The sequence below is a fragment of the Pelophylax lessonae genome (assembly GCF_965119305.1).
Source record: "Pelophylax lessonae genome assembly, chromosome: 1".
NCBI lineage: Eukaryota > Metazoa > Chordata > Amphibia > Anura > Ranidae > Pelophylax > Pelophylax lessonae.
Genome location: NC_138768.1, coordinates 676,712,944 through 676,733,704, shown reverse-complemented (window position 1 = coordinate 676,733,704; position 20,761 = coordinate 676,712,944).

The window sequence follows — 20,761 nt, the reverse complement described above, 5'->3', positions numbered from 1 at the left end:
CAAATAATCTATGCAAAAATAATATAATTGTGGGTTATAATGGTGAGATAGCAGGATTAATATACCATATAGAAAACCGCATACCCAGACAAAGGATCTCCGTTATATAAGATGTAAGTAGGTGGTGATAATAGGGACAACACGTGTGCAAGAATTGAAAAATATTAACCAGTGTAATACAGGTGAAGGACAAAAGCACCAGTAGTTGGGGAGGGATAAAACCAGGAACCCCATAGTGTTGTATAGACCTGGAGAGGTAGAAAACACCAAGTGAAAGAAGGATGCCAAGAAGAAAGTGAAAGAGATGCTGGAGGAATATCCTGAGATGGTGCCCACCTGTGGCCACGAATGGCTCCCAACGTCACGGAGCACCACTAAGAGGGGGTAGAGGACGCCGCACCACCTGTGGCTAAAGCCGAACAGGACTGCGGCGCCGAGGAGTCCCCTAGTTATAGTGCGCTGACGGAAAACACACCTGCCGTCGTAATGGCGCATTGACGTCACACGTACGGCAGGGGATCCGTGACGTCGATGCACAATGGGTATGACCCGCCCATATCCCCGCGTCAAAGGCGAGGGGAAGAGGGGAGGGCCCCCGGAGTGCATCGCAGCTCCCGGTAACTAGACGAAACCCGGCGGGTCCGTAGGTCCACGGAAACGGGGTATGTAAACCCCATATGTAAACCATTTGCCAAAGTAACAGATAAATAATGATATTATTATTGTCAACCATTCAAATTGGATGTGGAGCCACCTATAATGAATGCAATAGTCACACTAATTTGGTAGTCATATCACCAGCCCTGTACGCACTTCCATCCCTAGATCAATAATACAAATAGAAAAACGTTTTGGGACTTTAAGATGAGGCATAGCCACCTTCGGGCTAAATGCCTCCATCCCTGGATCATAAAGAAGCATTGGGGAAGGGGGGAAAAAATTGAAAGGGGGGTGTGCTAGGCAATAGATATAAATTGTAACATATGGTCAACTAAATGAAGTGTGGACATTCCACAACATAATCATAATATAGTAACATAATAACAAAGAACTAGTTGCCTAACATCCCAGAAGGCTGGGAAACATGGGATAAATGAAGGGGGGAGCAGGTGGGACTTTAAATGAAGTGCATACAAGGGGTTGGGATGCAAAGGACTCATATAGGTATAAAGGTGGGTCCACAGTAAAATAACGATATAAACAGTTTAATGTGTGTCATCAATCATACAGATATACAATGTTGGCATAGGTACATACATGTGATGGTATACAATAATACAGTTAAAACAACATGATTAGGAAATCACATATGGCTGGCAAGGCCTAAAATGGTTGAGGCATTGGCTGTAAAACGGGCATATGCGAAACCCTGAAATAGATACATAAGTAACCGTATAAGTATACAAAAGGGATTGCATCATAATGAGCTCAACGCGTTTCGTGGAGTAGATTCCACTTCTTCAGGAGCGGATGCATCCCATGTCACTGCAAAGAGTAAAAAATTCCCCTTTTAAAATAAAATTATTATAGATAACAGGGATGGATATGTAATCCCAGTCCAAGCCAACTCCACCCAATGTACTCACAGCCATGAAAATCATGTAAGTATAGAATGTTGTGGGCAGCGGTCCGATGGGGAATAACGTCCAACCGGGAGCTGAGGAAGACCAATAAGCGGCCCGGCGGGAAACCATGAGAGGGCATTCCGGAAGAAGCAGGTGTGTCCCAATAAAAGGAATAATTGTGATGAAGATCAATAGAGGTCTCCTGAGGGGATGCCATATGCAAATAATCTATGCAAAAATAATATAATTGTGGGTTATAATGGTGAGATAGCAGGATTAATATACCATATAGAAAACCGCATACCCAGACAAAGGATCTCCGTTATATAAGATGTAAGTAGGTGGTGATAATAGGGACAACACGTGTGCAAGAATTGAAAAATATTAACCAGTGTAATACAGGTGAAGGACAAAAGCACCAGTAGTTGGGGAGGGATAAAACCAGGAACCCCATAGTGTTGTATAGAACTGTTTATATCGTTATTTTACTGTGGACCCACCTTTATACCTATATGAGTCCTTTGCATCCCAACCCCTTGTATGCACTTCATTTAAAGTCCCACCTGCTCCCCCCTTCATTTATCCCATGTTTCCCAGCCTTCTGGGATGTTAGGCAACTAGTTCTTTGTTATTATGTTACTATATTATGATTATGCTGTGGAATGTCCACACTTCATTTAGTTGACCATATGTTACAATTTATATCTATTGCCTAGCACACCCCCCTTTCAATTTTTTCCCCCCTTCCCCAATGCTTCTTTATGATCCAGGGATGGAGGCATTTAGCCCGAAGGTGGCTATGCCTCATCTTAAAGTCCCAAAACGTTTTTCTATTTGTATTATTGATCTAGGGATGGAAGTGCGTACAGGGCTGGTGATATGACTACCAAATTAGTGTGACTATTGCATTCATTATAGGTGGCTCCACATCCAATTTGAATGGTTGACAATAACAATATCATTATTTATCTGTTACTTTGGCAAATGGTTTACATATGGGGTTTACATACCCCGTTTCCGTGGACCTACGGACCCGCCGGGTTTCGTCTAGTTACCGGGAGCTGCGATGCACTCCGGGGGCCCTCCCCTCTTCCCCTCGCCTTTGACGCGGGGATATGGGCGGGTCATACCCATTGTGCATCGACGTCACGGATCCCCTGCCGTACGTGTGACGTCAATGCGCCATTACGACGGCAGGTGTGTTTTCCGTCAGCGCACTATAACTAGGGGACTCCTCGGCGCCGCAGTCCTGTTCGGCTTTAGCCACAGGTGGTGCGGCGTCCTCTACCCCCTCTTAGTGGTGCTCCGTGACGTTGGGAGCCATTCGTGGCCACAGGTGGGCACCATCTCAGGATATTCCTCCAGCATCTCTTTCACTTTCTTCTTGGCATCCTTCTTTCACTTGGTGTTTTCTACCTCTCTAGGTCTATACAACACTATGGGGTTCCTGGTTTTATCCCTCCCCAACTACTGGTGCTTTTGTCCTTCACCTGTATTACACTGGTTAATATTTTTCAATTCTTGCACACGTGTTGTCCCTATTATCACCACCTACTTACATCTTATATAACGGAGATCCTTTGTCTGGGTATGCGGTTTTCTATATGGTATATTAATCCTGCTATCTCACCATTATAACCCACAATTATATTATTTTTGCATAGATTATTTGCATATGGCATCCCCTCAGGAGACCTCTATTGATCTTCATCACAATTATTCCTTTTATTGGGACACACCTGCTTCTTCCGGAATGCCCTCTCATGGTTTCCCGCCGGGCCGCTTATTGGTCTTCCTCAGCTCCCGGTTGGACGTTATTCCCCATCGGACCGCTGCCCACAACATTCTATACTTACATGATTTTCATGGCTGTGAGTACATTGGGTGGAGTTGGCTTGGACTGGGATTACATATCCATCCCTGTTATCTATAATAATTTTATTTTAAAAGGGGAATTTTTTACTCTTTGCAGTGACATGGGATGCATCCGCTCCTGAAGAAGTGGAATCTACTCCACGAAACGCGTTGAGCTCATTATGATGCAATCCCTTTTGTATACTTATACGGTTACTTATGTATCTATTTCAGGGTTTCGCATATGCCCGTTTTACAGCCAATGCCTCAACCATTTTAGGCCTTGCCAGCCATATGTGATTTCCTAATCATGTTGTTTTAACTGTATTATTGTATACCATCACATGTATGTACCTATGCCAACATTGTATATCTGTATGATTGATGACACACATTAAACTGTTTATATCGTTATTTTACTGTGGACCCACCTTTATACCTATATGAGTCCTTTGCATCCCAACCCCTTGTATGCACTTCATTTAAAGTCCCACCTGCTCCCCCCTTCATTTATCCCATGTTTCCCAGCCTTCTGGGATGTTAGGCAACTAGTTCTTTGTTATTATGTTACTATATTATGATTATGTTGTGGAATGTCCACACTTCATTTAGTTGACCATATGTTACAATTTATATCTATTGCCTAGCACACCCCCCTTTCAATTTTTTCCCCCCTTCCCCAATGCTTCTTTATGATCCAGGGATGGAGGCATTTAGCCCGAAGGTGGCTATGCCTCATCTTAAAGTCCCAAAACGTTTTTCTATTTGTATTATTGATCTAGGGATGGAAGTGCGTACAGGGCTGGTGATATGACTACCAAATTAGTGTGACTATTGCATTCATTATAGGTGGCTCCACATCCAATTTGAATGGTTGACAATAATAATATCATTATTTATCTGTTACTTTGGCAAATGGTTTACATATGGGGTTTACATACCCCGTTTCCGTGGACCTACGGACCCGCCGGGTTTCGTCTAGTTACCGGGAGCTGCGATGCACTCCGGGGGCCCTCCCCTCTTCCCCTCGCCTTTGACGCGGGGATATGGGCGGGTCATACCCATTGTGCATCGACGTCACGGATCCCCTGCCGTACGTGTGACGTCAATGCGCCATTACGACGGCAGGTGTGTTTTCCGTCAGCGCACTATAACTAGGGGACTCCTCGGCGCCGCAGTCCTGTTCGGCTTTAGCCACAGGTGGTGCGGCGTCCTCTACCCCCTCTTAGTGGTGCTCCGTGACGTTGGGAGCCATTCGTGGCCACAGGTGGGCACCATCTCAGGATATTCCTCCAGCATCTCTTTCACTTTCTTCTTGGCATCCTTCTTTCACTTGGTGTTTTCTACCTCTCTAGGTCTATACAACACTATGGGGTTCCTGGTTTTATCCCTCCCCAACTACTGGTGCTTTTGTCCTTCACCTGTATTACACTGGTTAATATTTTTCAATTCTTGCACACGTGTTGTCCCTATTATCACCACCTACTTACATCTTATATAACGGAGATCCTTTGTCTGGGTATGCGGTTTTCTATATGGTATATTAATCCTGCTATCTCACCATTATAACCCACAATTATATTATTTTTGCATAGATTATTAGCATATGGCATCCCCTCAGGAGACCTCTATTGATCTTCATCACAATTATTCCTTTTATTGGGACACACCTGCTTCTTCCGGAATGCCCTCTCATGGTTTCCCGCCGGGCCGCTTATTGGTCTTCCTCAGCTCCCGGTTGGACGTTATTCCCCATCGGACCGCTGCCCACAACATTCTATACTTACATGATTTTCATGGCTGTGAGTACATTGGGTGGAGTTGGCTTGGACTGGGATTACATATCCATCCCTGTTATCTATAATAATTTTATTTTAAAAGGGGAATTTTTTACTCTTTGCAGTGACATGGGATGCATCCGCTCCTGAAGAAGTGGAATCTACTCCACGAAACGCGTTGAGCTCATTATGATGCAATCCCTTTTGTATACTTATACGGTTACTTATGTATCTATTTCAGGGTTTCGCATATGCCCGTTTTACAGCCAATGCCTCAACCATTTTAGGCCTTGCCAGCCATATGTGATTTCCTAATCATGTTGTTTTAACTGTATTATTGTATACCATCACATGTATGTACCTATGCCAACATTGTATATCTGTATGATTGATGACACACATAAAACTGTTTATATCGTTATTTTACTGTGGACCCACCTTTATACCTATATGAGTCCTTTGCATCCCAACCCCTTGTATGCACTTCATTTAAAGTCCCACCTGCTCCCCCCTTCATTTATCCCATGTTTCCCAGCCTTCTGGGATGTTAGGCAACTAGTTCTTTGTTATTATGTTACTATATTATGATTATGTTGTGGAATGTCCACACTTCATTTAGTTGACCATATGTTACAATTTATATCTATTGCCTAGCACACCCCCCTTTCAATTTTTCCCCCCTTCCCCAATGCTTCTTTATGATCCAGGGATGGAGGCATTTAGCCCGAAGGTGGCTATGCCTCATCTTAAAGTCCCAAAACGTTTTTCTATTTGTATTATTGATCTAGGGATGGAAGTGCGTACAGGGCTGGTGATATGACTACCAAATTAGTGTGACTATTGCATTCATTATAGGTGGCTCCACATCCAATTTGAATGGTTGACAATAATAATATCATTATTTATCTGTTACTTTGGCAAATGGTTTACATATGGGGTTTACATACCCCGTTTCCGTGGACCTACGGACCCGCCGGGTTTCGTCTAGTTACCGGGAGCTGCGATGCACTCCGGGGGCCCTCCCCTCTTCCCCTCGCCTTTGACGCGGGGATATGGGCGGGTCATACCCATTGTGCATCGACGTCACGGATCCCCTGCCGTACGTGTGACGTCAATGCGCCATTACGACGGCAGGTGTGTTTTCCGTCAGCGCACTATAACTAGGGGACTCCTCGGCGCCGCAGTCCTGTTCGGCTTTAGCCACAGGTGGTGCGGCGTCCTCTACCCCCTCTTAGTGGTGCTCCGTGACGTTGGGAGCCATTCGTGGCCACAGGTGGGCACCATCTCAGGATATTCCTCCAGCATCTCTTTCACTTTCTTCTTGGCATCCTTCTTTCACTTGGTGTTTTCTACCTCTCCAGGTCTATACAACACTATGGGGTTCCTGGTTTTATCCCTCCCCAACTACTGGTGCTTTTGTCCTTCACCTGTATTACACTGGTTAATATTTTTCAATTCTTGCACACGTGTTGTCCCTATTATCACCACCTACTTACATCTTATATAACGGAGATCCTTTGTCTGGGTATGCGGTTTTCTATATGGTATATTAATCCTGCTATCTCACCATTATAACCCACAATTATATTATTTTTGCATAGATTATTTGCATATGGCATCCCCTCAGGAGACCTCTATTGATCTTCATCACAATTATTCCTTTTATTGGGACACACCTGCTTCTTCCGGAATGCCCTCTCATGGTTTCCCGCCGGGCCGCTTATTGGTCTTCCTCAGCTCCCGGTTGGACGTTATTCCCCATCGGACCGCTGCCCACAACATTCTATACTTACATGATTTTCATGGCTGTGAGTACATTGGGTGGAGTTGGCTTGGACTGGGATTACATATCCATCCCTGTTATCTATAATAATTTTATTTTAAAAGGGGAATTTTTTACTCTTTGCAGTGACATGGGATGCATCCGCTCCTGAAGAAGTGGAATCTACTCCACGAAACGCGTTGAGCTCATTATGATGCAATCCCTTTTGTATACTTATACGGTTACTTATGTATCTATTTCAGGGTTTCGCATATGCCCGTTTTACAGCCAATGCCTCAACCATTTTAGGCCTTGCCAGCCATATGTGATTTCCTAATCATGTTGTTTTAACTGTATTATTGTATACCATCACATGTATGTACCTATGCCAACATTGTATATCTGTATGATTGATGACACACATAAAACTGTTTATATCGTTATTTTACTGTGGACCCACCTTTATACCTATATGAGTCCTTTGCATCCCAACCCCTTGTATGCACTTTATTTAAAGTCCCACCTGCTCCCCCCTTCATTTATCCCATGTTTCCCAGCCTTCTGGGATGTTAGGCAACTAGTTCTTTGTTATTATGTTACTATATTATGATTATGTTGTGGAATGTCCACACTTCATTTAGTTGACCATATGTTACAATTTATATCTATTGCCTAGCACACCCCCCTTTCAATTTTTTCCCCCCTTCCCCAATGCTTCTTTATGATCCAGGGATGGAGGCATTTAGCCCGAAGGTGGCTATGCCTCATCTTAAAGTCCCAAAACGTTTTTCTATTTGTATTATTGATCTAGGGATGGAAGTGCGTACAGGGCTGGTGATATGACTACCAAATTAGTGTGACTATTGCATTCATTATAGGTGGCTCCACATCCAATTTGAATGGTTGACAATAATAATATCATTATTTATCTGTTACTTTGGCAAATGGTTTACATATGGGGTTTACATACCCCGTTTCCGTGGACCTACGGACCCGCCGGGTTTCGTCTAGTTACCGGGAGCTGCGATGCACTCCGGGGGCCCTCCCCTCTTCCCCTCGCCTTTGACGCGGGGATATGGGCGGGTCATACCCATTGTGCATCGACGTCACGGATCCCCTGCCGTACGTGTGACGTCAATGCGCCATTACGACGGCAGGTGTGTTTTCCGTCAGCGCACTATAACTAGGGGACTCCTCGGCGCCGCAGTCCTGTTCGGCTTTAGCCACAGGTGGTGCGGCGTCCTCTACCCCCTCTTAGTGGTGCTCCGTGACGTTGTGAGCCATTCGTGGCCACAGGTGGGCACCATCTCAGGATATTCCATCAGCATCTCTTTCACTTTCTTCTTGGCATCCTTCTTTCACTTGGTGTTTTCTACCTCTCCAGGTCTATACAACACTATGGGGTTCCTGGTTTTATCCCTCCCCAACTACTGGTGCTTTTGTCCTTCACCTGTATTACACTGGTTAATATTTTTCAATTCTTGCACACGTGTTGTCCCTATTATCACCACCTACTTACATCTTATATAACGGAGATCCTTTGTCTGGGTATGCGGTTTTCTATATGGTATATTAATCCTGCTATCTCACCATTATAACCCACAATTATATTATTTTTGCATAGATTATTTGAATATGGCATCCCCTCAGGAGACCTCTATTGATCTTCATCACAATTATTCCTTTTATTGGGACACACCTGCTTCTTCCGGAATGCCCTCTCATGGTTTCCCGCCGGGCCGCTTATTGGTCTTCCTCAGCTCCCGGTTGGACGTTATTCCCCATCGGACCGCTGCCCACAACATTCTATACTTACATGATTTTCATGGCTGTGAGTACATTGGGTGGAGTTGGCTTGGACTGGGATTACATATCCATCCCTGTTATCTATAATAATTTTATTTTAAAAGGGGAATTTTTTACTCTTTGCAGTGACATGGGATGCATCCGCTCCTGAAGAAGTGGAATCTACTCCACGAAACGCGTTGAGCTCATTATGATGCAATCCCTTTTGTATACTTATACGGTTACTTATGTATCTATTTCAGGGTTTCGCATATGCCCGTTTTACAGCCAATGCCTCAACCATTTTAGGCCTTGCCAGCCATATGTGATTTCCTAATCATGTTGTTTTAACTGTATTATTGTATACCATCACATGTATGTACCTATGCCAACATTGTATATCTGTATGATTGATGACACACATCAAACTGTTTATATCGTTATTTTACTGTGGACCCACCTTTATACCTATATGAGTCCTTTGCATCCCAACCCCTTGTATGCACTTCATTTAAAGTCCCACCTGCTCCCCCCTTCATTTATCCCATGTTTCCCAGCCTTCTGGGATGTTAGGCAACTAGTTCTTTGTTATTATGTTACTATATTATGATTATGTTGTGGAATGTCCACACTTCATTTAGTTGACCATATGTTACAATTTATATCTATTGCCTAGCACACCCCCCTTTCAATTTTTTCCCCCCTTCCCCAATGCTTCTTTATGATCCAGGGATGGAGGCATTTAGCCCGAAGGTGGCTATGCCTCATCTTAAAGTCCCAAAACGTTTTTCTATTTGTATTATTGATCTAGGGATGGAAGTGCGTACAGGGCTGGTGATATGACTACCAAATTAGTGTGACTATTGCATTCATTATAGGTGGCTCCACATCCAATTTGAATGGTTGACAATAATAATATCATTATTTATCTGTTACTTTGGCAAATGGTTTACATATGGGGTTTACATACCCCGTTTCCGTGGACCTACGGACCCCCCGGGTTTCGTCTAGTTACCGGGAGCTGCGATGCACTCCGGGGGCCCTCCCCTCTTCCCCTCGCCTTTGACGCGGGGATATGGGCGGGTCATACCCATTGTGCATCGACGTCACGGATCCCCTGCCGTACGTGTGACGTCAATGCGCCATTACGACGGCAGGTGTGTTTTCCGTCAGCGCACTATAACTAGGGGACTCCTCGGCGCCGCAGTCCTGTTCGGCTTTAGCCACAGGTGGTGCGGCGTCCTCTACCCCCTCTTAGTGGTGCTCCGTGACGTTGGGAGCCATTCGTGGCCACAGGTGGGCACCATCTCAGGATATTCCTCCAGCATCTCTTTCACTTTCTTCTTGGCATCCTTCTTTCACTTGGTGTTTTCTACCTCTCCAGGTCTATACAACACTATGGGGTTCCTGGTTTTATCCCTCCCCAACTACTGGTGCTTTTGTCCTTCACCTGTATTACACTGGTTAATATTTTTCAATTCTTGCACACGTGTTGTCCCTATTATCACCACCTACTTACATCTTATATAACGGAGATCCTTTGTCTGGGTATGCGGTTTTCTATATGGTATATTAATCCTGCTATCTCACCATTATAACCCACAATTATATTATTTTTGCATAGATTATTTGCATATGGCATCCCCTCAGGAGACCTCTATTGATCTTCATCACAATTATTCCTTTTATTGGGACACACCTGCTTCTTCCGGAATGCCCTCTCATGGTTTCCCGCCGGGCCGCTTATTGGTCTTCCTCAGCTCCCGGTTGGACGTTATTCCCCATCGGACCGCTGCCCACAACATTCTATACTTACATGATTTTCATGGCTGTGAGTACATTGGGTGGAGTTGGCTTGGACTGGGATTACATATCCATCCCTGTTATCTATAATAATTTTATTTTAAAAGGGGAATTTTTTACTCTTTGCAGTGACATGGGATGCATCCGCTCCTGAAGAAGTGGAATCTACTCCACGAAACGCGTTGAGCTCATTATGATGCAATCCCTTTTGTATACTTATACGGTTACTTATGTATCTATTTCAGGGTTTCGCATATGCCCGTTTTACAGCCAATGCCTCAACCATTTTAGGCCTTGCCAGCCATATGTGATTTCCTAATCATGTTGTTTTAACTGTATTATTGTATACCATCACATGTATGTACCTATGCCAACATTGTATATCTGTATGATTGATGACACACATTAAACTGTTTATATCGTTATTTTACTGTGGACCCACCTTTATACCTATATGAGTCCTTTGCATCCCAACCCCTTGTATGCACTTCATTTAAAGTCCCACCTGCTCCCCCCTTCATTTATCCCATGTTTCCCAGCCTTCTGGGATGTTAGGCAACTAGTTCTTTGTTATTATGTTACTATATTATGATTATGTTGTGGAATGTCCACACTTCATTTAGTTGACCATATGTTACAATTTATATCTATTGCCTAGCACACCCCCCTTTCAATTTTTTCCCCCCTTCCCCAATGCTTCTTTATGATCCAGGGATGGAGGCATTTAGCCCGAAGGTGGCTATGCCTCATCTTAAAGTCCCAAAACGTTTTTCTATTTGTATTATTGATCTAGGGATGGAAGTGCGTACAGGGCTGGTGATATGACTACCAAATTAGTGTGACTATTGCATTCATTATAGGTGGCTCCACATCCAATTTGAATGGTTGACAATAATAATATCATTATTTATCTGTTACTTTGGCAAATGGTTTACATATGGGGTTTACATACCCCGTTTCCGTGGACCTACGGACCCGCCGGGTTTCGTCTAGTTACCGGGAGCTGCGATGCACTCCGGGGGCCCTCCCCTCTTCCCCTCGCCTTTGACGCGGGGATATGGGCGGGTCATACCCATTGTGCATCGACGTCACGGATCCCCTGCCGTACGTGTGACGTCAATGCGCCATTACGACGGCAGGTGTGTTTTCCGTCAGCGCACTATAACTAGGGGACTCCTCGGCGCCGCAGTCCTGTTCGGCTTTAGCCACAGGTGGTGCGGCGTCCTCTACCCCCTCTTAGTGGTGCTCCGTGACGTTGGGAGCCATTCGTGGCCACAGGTGGGCACCATCTCAGGATATTCCTCCAGCATCTCTTTCACTTTCTTCTTGGCATCCTTCTTTCACTTGGTGTTTTCTACCTCTCCAGGTCTATACAACACTATGGGGTTCCTGGTTTTATCCCTCCCCAACTACTGGTGCTTTTGTCCTTCACCTGTATTACACTGGTTAATATTTTTCAATTCTTGCACACGTGTTGTCCCTATTATCACCACCTACTTACATCTTATATAACGGAGATCCTTTGTCTGGGTATGCGGTTTTCTATATGGTATATTAATCCTGCTATCTCACCATTATAACCCACAATTATATTATTTTTGCATAGATTATTTGCATATGGCATCCCCTCAGGAGACCTCTATTGATCTTCATCACAATTATTCCTTTTATTGGGACACACCTGCTTCTTCCGGAATGCCCTCTCATGGTTTCCCGCCGGGCCGCTTATTGGTCTTCCTCAGCTCCCGGTTGGACGTTATTCCCCATCGGACCGCTGCCCACAACATTCTATACTTACATGATTTTCATGGCTGTGAGTACATTGGGTGGAGTTGGCTTGGACTGGGATTACATATCCATCCCTGTTATCTATAATAATTTTATTTTAAAAGGGGAATTTTTTACTCTTTGCAGTGACATGGGATGCATCCGCTCCTGAAGAAGTGGAATCTACTCCACGAAACGCGTTGAGCTCATTATGATGCAATCCCTTTTGTATACTTATACGGTTACTTATGTATCTATTTCAGGGTTTCGCATATGCCCGTTTTACAGCCAATGCCTCAACCATTTTAGGCCTTGCCAGCCATATGTGATTTCCTAATCATGTTGTTTTAACTGTATTATTGTATACCATCACATGTATGTACCTATGCCAACATTGTATATCTGTATGATTGATGACACACATTAAACTGTTTATATCGTTATTTTACTGTGGACCCACCTTTATACCTATATGAGTCCTTTGCATCCCAACCCCTTGTATGCACTTCATTTAAAGTCCCACCTGCTCCCCCCTTCATTTATCCCATGTTTCCCAGCCTTCTGGGATGTTAGGCAACTAGTTCTTTGTTATTATGTTACTATATTATGATTATGTTGTGGAATGTCCACACTTCATTTAGTTGACCATATGTTACAATTTATATCTATTGCCTAGCACACCCCCCTTTCAATTTTTTCCCCCCTTCCCCAATGCTTCTTTATGATCCAGGGATGGAGGCATTTAGCCCGAAGGTGGCTATGCCTCATCTTAAAGTCCCAAAACGTTTTTCTATTTGTATTATTGATCTAGGGATGGAAGTGCGTACAGGGCTGGTGATATGACTACCAAATTAGTGTGACTATTGCATTCATTATAGGTGGCTCCACATCCAATTTGAATGGTTGACAATAATAATATCATTATTTATCTGTTACTTTGGCAAATGGTTTACATATGGGGTTTACATACCCCGTTTCCGTGGACCTACGGACCCGCCGGGTTTCGTCTAGTTACTGGGAGCTGCGATGCACTCCGGGGGCCCTCCCCTCTTCCCCTCGCCTTTGACGCGGGGATATGGGCGGGTCATACCCATTGTGCATCGACGTCACGGATCCCCTGCCGTACGTGTGACGTCAATGCGCCATTACGACGGCAGGTGTGTTTTCCGTCAGCGCACTATAACTAGGGGACTCCTCGGCGCCGCAGTCCTGTTCGGCTTTAGCCACAGGTGGTGCGGCGTCCTCTACCCCCTCTTAGTGGTGCTCCGTGACGTTGGGAGCCATTCGTGGCCACAGGTGGGCACCATCTCAGGATATTCCTCCAGCATCTCTTTCACTTTCTTCTTGGCATCCTTCTTTCACTTGGTGTTTTCTACCTCCCTAGGTCTATACAACACTATGGGGTTCCTGGTTTTATCCCTCCCCAACTACTGGTGCTTTTGTCCTTCACCTGTATTACACTGGTTAATATTTTTCAATTCTTGCACACGTGTTGTCCCTATTATCACCACCTACTTACATCTTATATAACGGAGATCCTTTGTCTGGGTATGCGGTTTTCTATATGGTATATTAATCCTGCTATCTCACCATTATAACCCACAATTATATTATTTTTGCATAGATTATTTGCATATGGCATCCCCTCAGGAGACCTCTATTGATCTTCATCACAATTATTCCTTTTATTGGGACACACCTGCTTCTTCCGGAATGCCCTCTCATGGTTTCCCGCCGGGCCGCTTATTGGTCTTCCTCAGCTCCCGGTTGGACGTTATTCCCCATCGGGCCGCTGCCCACAACATTCTATACTTACATGATTTTCATGGCTGTGAGTACATTGGGTGGAGTTGGCTTGGACTGGGATTACATATCCATCCCTGTTATCTATAATAATTTTATTTTAAAAGGGGAATTTTTTACTCTTTGCAGTGACATGGGATGCATCCGCTCCTGAAGAAGTGGAATCTACTCCACGAAACGCGTTGAGCTCATTATGATGCAATCCCTTTTGTATACTTATACGGTTACTTATGTATCTATTTCAGGGTTTCGCATATGCCCGTTTTACAGCCAATGCCTCAACCATTTTAGGCCTTGCCAGCCATATGTGATTTCCTAATCATGTTGTTTTAACTGTATTATTGTATACCATCACATGTATGTACCTATGCCAACATTGTATATCTGTATGATTGATGACACACATTAAACTGTTTATATCGTTATTTTACTGTGGACCCACCTTTATACCTATATGAGTCCTTTGCATCCCAACCCCTTGTATGCACTTCATTTAAAGTCCCACCTGCTCCCCCCTTCATTTATCCCATGTTTCCCAGCCTTCTGGGATGTTAGGCAACTAGTTCTTTGTTATTATGTTACTATATTATGATTATGTTGTGGAATGTCCACACTTCATTTAGTTGACCATATGTTACAATTTATATCTATTGCCTAGCACACCCCCCTTTCAATTTTTTCCCCCCTTCCCCAATGCTTCTTTATGATCCAGGGATGGAGGCATTTAGCCCGAAGGTGGCTATGCCTCATCTTAAAGTCCCAAAACGTTTTTCTATTTGTATATATATATATATATATATATACACTGTATATATACATATATTATATATATATATTGTGTATATATATATATATAGGTATGTATATATACATAAAAAATACAGTAAAACTGCTGGAAAGGGCTCTGAAATTTCACCCTGAGCTACACTCGGGAATACCGCTAAGGAGGTTAAGATGAGGACTTTTGATTTTTCATGTTCATGTCCCATAGACCTTAATAAAGTTTGATTGTTCGCTAGAACTTTTTCCCTGTTCGAGATGTTCTGGTGCGAACCGAACAGGGGGGTGTTTGACCCATCACTACTAATAGTATTAATTCCCTGTAATTCAACACCATAATATTAACACTTTAGGCCCCTTTCACATGTGCTTTCCAATCAGATACGCCTGTCAGTTTTTTCATTTCAGGCGGACCTGATTGAATGTTCCATGCACCCCTATGGAGCAGTGAATGTCAGCGGTGACATCTCCGCTGACACCTGGTGATACCCGATCCGATCCTGTCCTTGAAATTCAGATGGATGGAAACCCTATTTTCCATCCGCCTGGAGGATCAGATCGGATAGGATCGGATTAAAACGGACAGGCGGTCTGTTTTCATCCGATCTCCCATTGAGGAGAGCGGGGTCTGATAGCTCTGTCTCTGCAAAGTAAGCAGAGACGGAGCTGTCATCTGCCTGCGGATCGATCCCCGCTGAGCAAAGCGGAGTCCGCCGGGCGCACCACCCGTGTTAAAGGACCCTTACTGTAAACACCTTAACACCAGGATTTTAACACTGGCAATTTTACTGTACAACAACTGTCTAAAAGGGGTTATCTCCCTTCCCTCCCTACTCTATCCAAAAAAATAAATAAAATTGGCTTTACATGTACTTTAAATCCTGTGTATCAATAAAATTGCATTTAGGGTATTGCCCATGCATTTTAGCTTGTATATTAGCCTTGGAATTGTCCTTATGTATTCTGTTGAATGTAATTATTTTTAAATATTCTGAAACCTGCATTTTCAGCAGCAAGTAAATGGCATAATATTTTATATACCTACAAACCTATGTGTCCATATATGTTTTCAATAATAAGTGTTCAGTAACAGCTCTCCCTATATGAGAATATGCTGCGATTTTCCTGAAGCTCTTAGCAGCACATGAACAACCAAGGACATAATACGCTCGAATAACCTGACATAACCAGGTACAGTAAATCAGTCCAGAAATGTTCCTGAACTAAGCAAATGAGCTTGGGGGATACTTTAAATGAAGCTTAGTTGCTCCGCTGTATTGGGAAGGCAGAGCATGTCACTACGTAACTCCATCAAACCATAATGAGACAGGGTGCAATGGCTCTCATGTTAATAACATCAGATGCTTGAAATATCCTTTGTATCAAACATGGCATTTTAGCAGAGCGAAGATAATTACTGATGACAAACCTCTGTAAGTTTACCAAGAGGTTAAAACATAAAATATACTGCAAGTGTTATATGAAAAACAAAATATTAATGTTCTTTTTTAGATGGTATGTTTCTCTATGAATTTCAAACATACAGAAGCATTCTATTAAAGCGGAGTTCCGGCCTCGGAAACGTTTTTTTCAATAAAAATACCCCCGAGACAGTCAGGGCTAGTACATCCACAATGGATAGCCTCTGAACTGTCCCAGGTTACACTTACCTTTTAGAAGAAATCTTACCTTGAAATTTCTTCTCCAGCACTGCCATCTCAGGTGTGGGCAGCTGAAGCCAGGGCGTCCTCTTAGGTGTCCTCTTCCGAGTCCTCTTCTTTCCAGAATGCCCTGCACCGGCCGGCTCGTCACTTCCGGGGCAGACGCGTCATCCCTGCACAGATTCTGGGCATGCCCAGAAGCTGTTTAGCAGGGAATGCCGCGCCTGCGCCAGAACTGACGAGTGGGGCCGGTGCAGGCGCATTGACTCCTGGGAGCGATGACATTCGGCTCCCAGGAGTCATCGCAAGCAGGAAGTGACAGCGTGGACCGCGGCCGCAGAGGGAGGAAGTAGAAGGAAGGTAAATATACTTTCTTCAAAAACAAGGTAAGTAAAAAAAATAAAAAATCGGGAGTATCCATTTGTTTTTTTAGGGGATTTAAAGCAAGCGGATGGGCCAAAGTTGTTTTTGAGGCCGGAACTCCGCTTTAATAAACACTCTAATAAAACAACACATCACAAATTGCATATTATACAGTACCTAGGCTGTAGTTTTGTAAAACATTTTGTAAAACATTGGTGCTCAGTGTCATAAATGTAAGCTAGGGAGAAATATTTGCCTCTGTTTTATTTTTTTTTTTATGTTACCAAAGGTGCCGTACCATTATTTTATGGAAGAACTCCGATTTTAAGAAAAAGTTCCCAAAAGTTCCCAAAAAAAGTTCCCAAATTTATAATAAATGGCATTAACTGTTTAATGCACTTAAAGTGTAACTCCACTTTCGTGGGGGAAAAAAATAGCAAATAAAGAAAATAATTCATATTGTAATTGAATGTTATTAAAAATGACCTTTCCTTTTCAATCTGCAGCCACTTTTTTAATTTTCTGAAAATGGAATGCAATATGGCTACCTGGAGCTGTTCTGTACACAGAATGTGTACTGACCACACCCCAGAAACATCATTTCCTGCATTTGTGATTGGCTCACTGATTTTCCCAGAAGTCTGCCTAAGATACAAGTCAGATTTCTGGCATCCCCTGCAACAAAAATGTCATTTTTGGTGAGATACTCCCAATAGGAACACGTCTAAAGGGATGCAGACTTGGCAGCTTTGCTCATTAGTGCTCTGCAGCTGCACAGCTGATTGATATTTATGAAACCTCCCATTAGACCCACTCAGTACAGGAGCACAGAGGAACAAACAGGGATTTCTTCAGAATAATAAAAGGTAGGGATCTGCAACAAAGGTTGTTATAATCCTTGTAATGCACAGAGATCACCCAGAGGGGAATGTTTTTTTTCTCAACACAAGTGGAGTTACACTTTAATCAATGTAGATATGTCATGTTGTTAAAGGATAAATACGGCTTTAACAAAAAGGATCAATGTTAAGTCTCTGCATCAGTAATCACTGTGTAATAGCAGAGTTCAGATCTAGTTAAAAGACAGTTGTCAGCACACAGCCTGCTAGGAACTGGTGCAGCCTTTCTTCTGTCATTGCTGACCTTCCATCTTCCAGGGTACAGCCATATAGAATGATAGTCTTTGACCTAAGGCAAGTGTCAATATGAAGAAGCAGGCTAACATTATCCCCCTATGGCCCAGCCACATCCAAGGCTAGGTAAACAAACTGGGCTTTAATTAATATTAACTGCCAATTCACACTGATCCAACTTGTCAGGTGACTTGGTCGCCTGACAAGTAGCTTCCAATGCTGAGCAATGGAACCGTTCTAATCAGAGCGACTCAAGTCGCTCCGACTTAGAAAAAGGTTCCTGCACTATTTTTTGGCAAAGTCGGAACGACTTGCATTGACTTCCATTATGGGAAGTCGTTGCAAGCTGCGCCAAAGTCGTGCTGTACGGACGACTTTATTCGTTGCCAAAGTCGGGGCGACTTTGAGTCGGATCAGTGTGAACCGACTCTAAAGGTTTTGTTTTTGTTTTTTCTTTAAAATAACCAATATGCTAAACTAACCTGCTCTGTGAAATGGTTTTGCACAGAGTAACTCTGATTCTCCTCTTCTCAGGTACCCCGCTCACGCTCCTGGCCCCTGCCCCACATAGCAGCAGCTTACAATGGGGGCACCTGAGCAGGCTTCCTCCTGAGCCACTACTCTGTGTCTCCATTCACATACAAAGAGCCGCTCGGCCCACCCCTGCTCTCTCCTCATTGACTCAGAGGTTGTGATTGATAGTGCCATCTTAGGCAGAAGCAAAATCATTGTTTAAACACTAACACAAAGTTTGACAATATAACATGAGCTGGAAAAATAAGAAATTGAAAAACAAGAAATTACAGACTGAAATGGCACAGTACAAAAGCACTATGAATTATTTATTAAATTTGCAATACTTCTTTGTAGACAATTCTTTCATAATTGGCTTGAAGTCTTCAGGATGTCATTTTCAATACACATGAGTAAAAGCCAGCTCAAACGCTGCTGCCCCATTGTGCTGCGAAGCTAATTTTTTATTACATAGCCCCCCAATGGACCCCTTTACATTACACAGCCCCCCTTGGACCCCTTTACATTACACAGCCCCTCCATGGACCCCTTTACATTGCACAGCCCCCTCGTGGACCTCTTTACATTACACAGCCCCCCATAGACTCCTTTACATTGCACAGCCCCCTCATGGACCACTTTACATTACACAGCCTCCCCATGGACCCCTCTACATTACACAGCCCCCCATGGACCCCTTTACATTACACAGCCCCTCCCATTGACCCCTTTACATTACACAGCCCACCATGAACCCCTTTACATTGCACAGCCCCCCCCATGGACACCTTTACATTACACAGCCCCACACTGACCCCTTTACTTTACACAGCCCCCCTTATGAACCCCTTTTCATTAAACAGCCCCCACCACCTACCTATAGACCCCTTTACATTACACAGCTCCTCCCAGATCTCCCCCTTCCTACTTTATTTGGGCATGCCACTTGCAGAGCAGGAGACACAGGAGAGCAGGGTAGGGAGCAGGAGACACTAAGTCAGAATGAAACCACAGCCCTGAATAGACAGTGCAAGCTGCCAGATTTAACTTTCCAAGTTAACAGCAGGTGATTGGTTGCTAGGGGGTCCTAGCAACCAATTACCTGCTTGTTAACTTAGAAAGTTAACTCCGGGCAGCTCCTGCTGTCTATTCAGCGCTGCTGTTTCTCTCTCTTCCGTTCTGCCTCAGCGCCTCCTGCTCCGCTCTCCTGTGTTAGTGAGTGGCGAAAGGAAGTCTGGCAGCTGGCCCTGGGTGTCACCCCTCAGGCGGGACACGGCCGTCGGGACTAATGCTTGGCTGGGACTGGGTGGCAAGTGGGGCCCCTGGACAACTGCCCAGCATGCCCGTGTGGTAAGACAGACCTGGCGACAGGAGAGAGATAGGAGAGCTGAGGCTCCCGTGCACTGTGTTGGAGGAAGATCAGGCTCAGGTAGGTATAAGGGAGGGCTGGGAGGCTGCTGCACGCAGAAGTTTTTTTACCATCATGCATAAATTGCATGAAAGTAAAAAACCTCATTAAGGTGAAAGATGAGCAGTGGGGAATTATAAAAGTCCTATAAACTGCTAGTCTGGTCAATGAAAACTGGCTTTTAATCTTGATCTCATGCAATTATGCAATGCTTACTGATGTAGAGGATTTTGGGGTAGCGGTATCTTTATGGCAGTCAATCATGGAAACATGCACTAATTGGAGTATGTATGGTATAACTACTGGTCTCTCTTGAAAATGTTGATTTCCTGGCTGGTGTGCTGATCCAAGGCTTTAGTCCAAACAAAGAGTTCTAGCCTAACTTTGACTTTACTGGCTGCATATTTATTTCAGGTCAGTGAAGTTTTAAAGTCAGAGAGAGCCAGACAATAGACATTCCCAGGAGAAAGTCAGTAACAACTAATTTTAATTCATATCATGACTTTAGATTAAGATTATTTTACAAACTTCCACCTCCAATGTTCCATATATTGACAAGAACTGCAAACAGCAAGATAGAAAATATAGTAGCTATGACTGCAGACTGTCTAATCATTGCTCATCTCTTGGCCTCTGCACTAACCAATTATCAGTAGGGGCACTTGGGTCAACTTGTCGCATCACTAGGAGAAATACAGTATGACAATGTTTACAAATTATATTGTTTTCCAGGTGAGTTTTGCTTTTAAGTGAGTCATATTGTTGATACTTTCTTTTAGTCTGCCA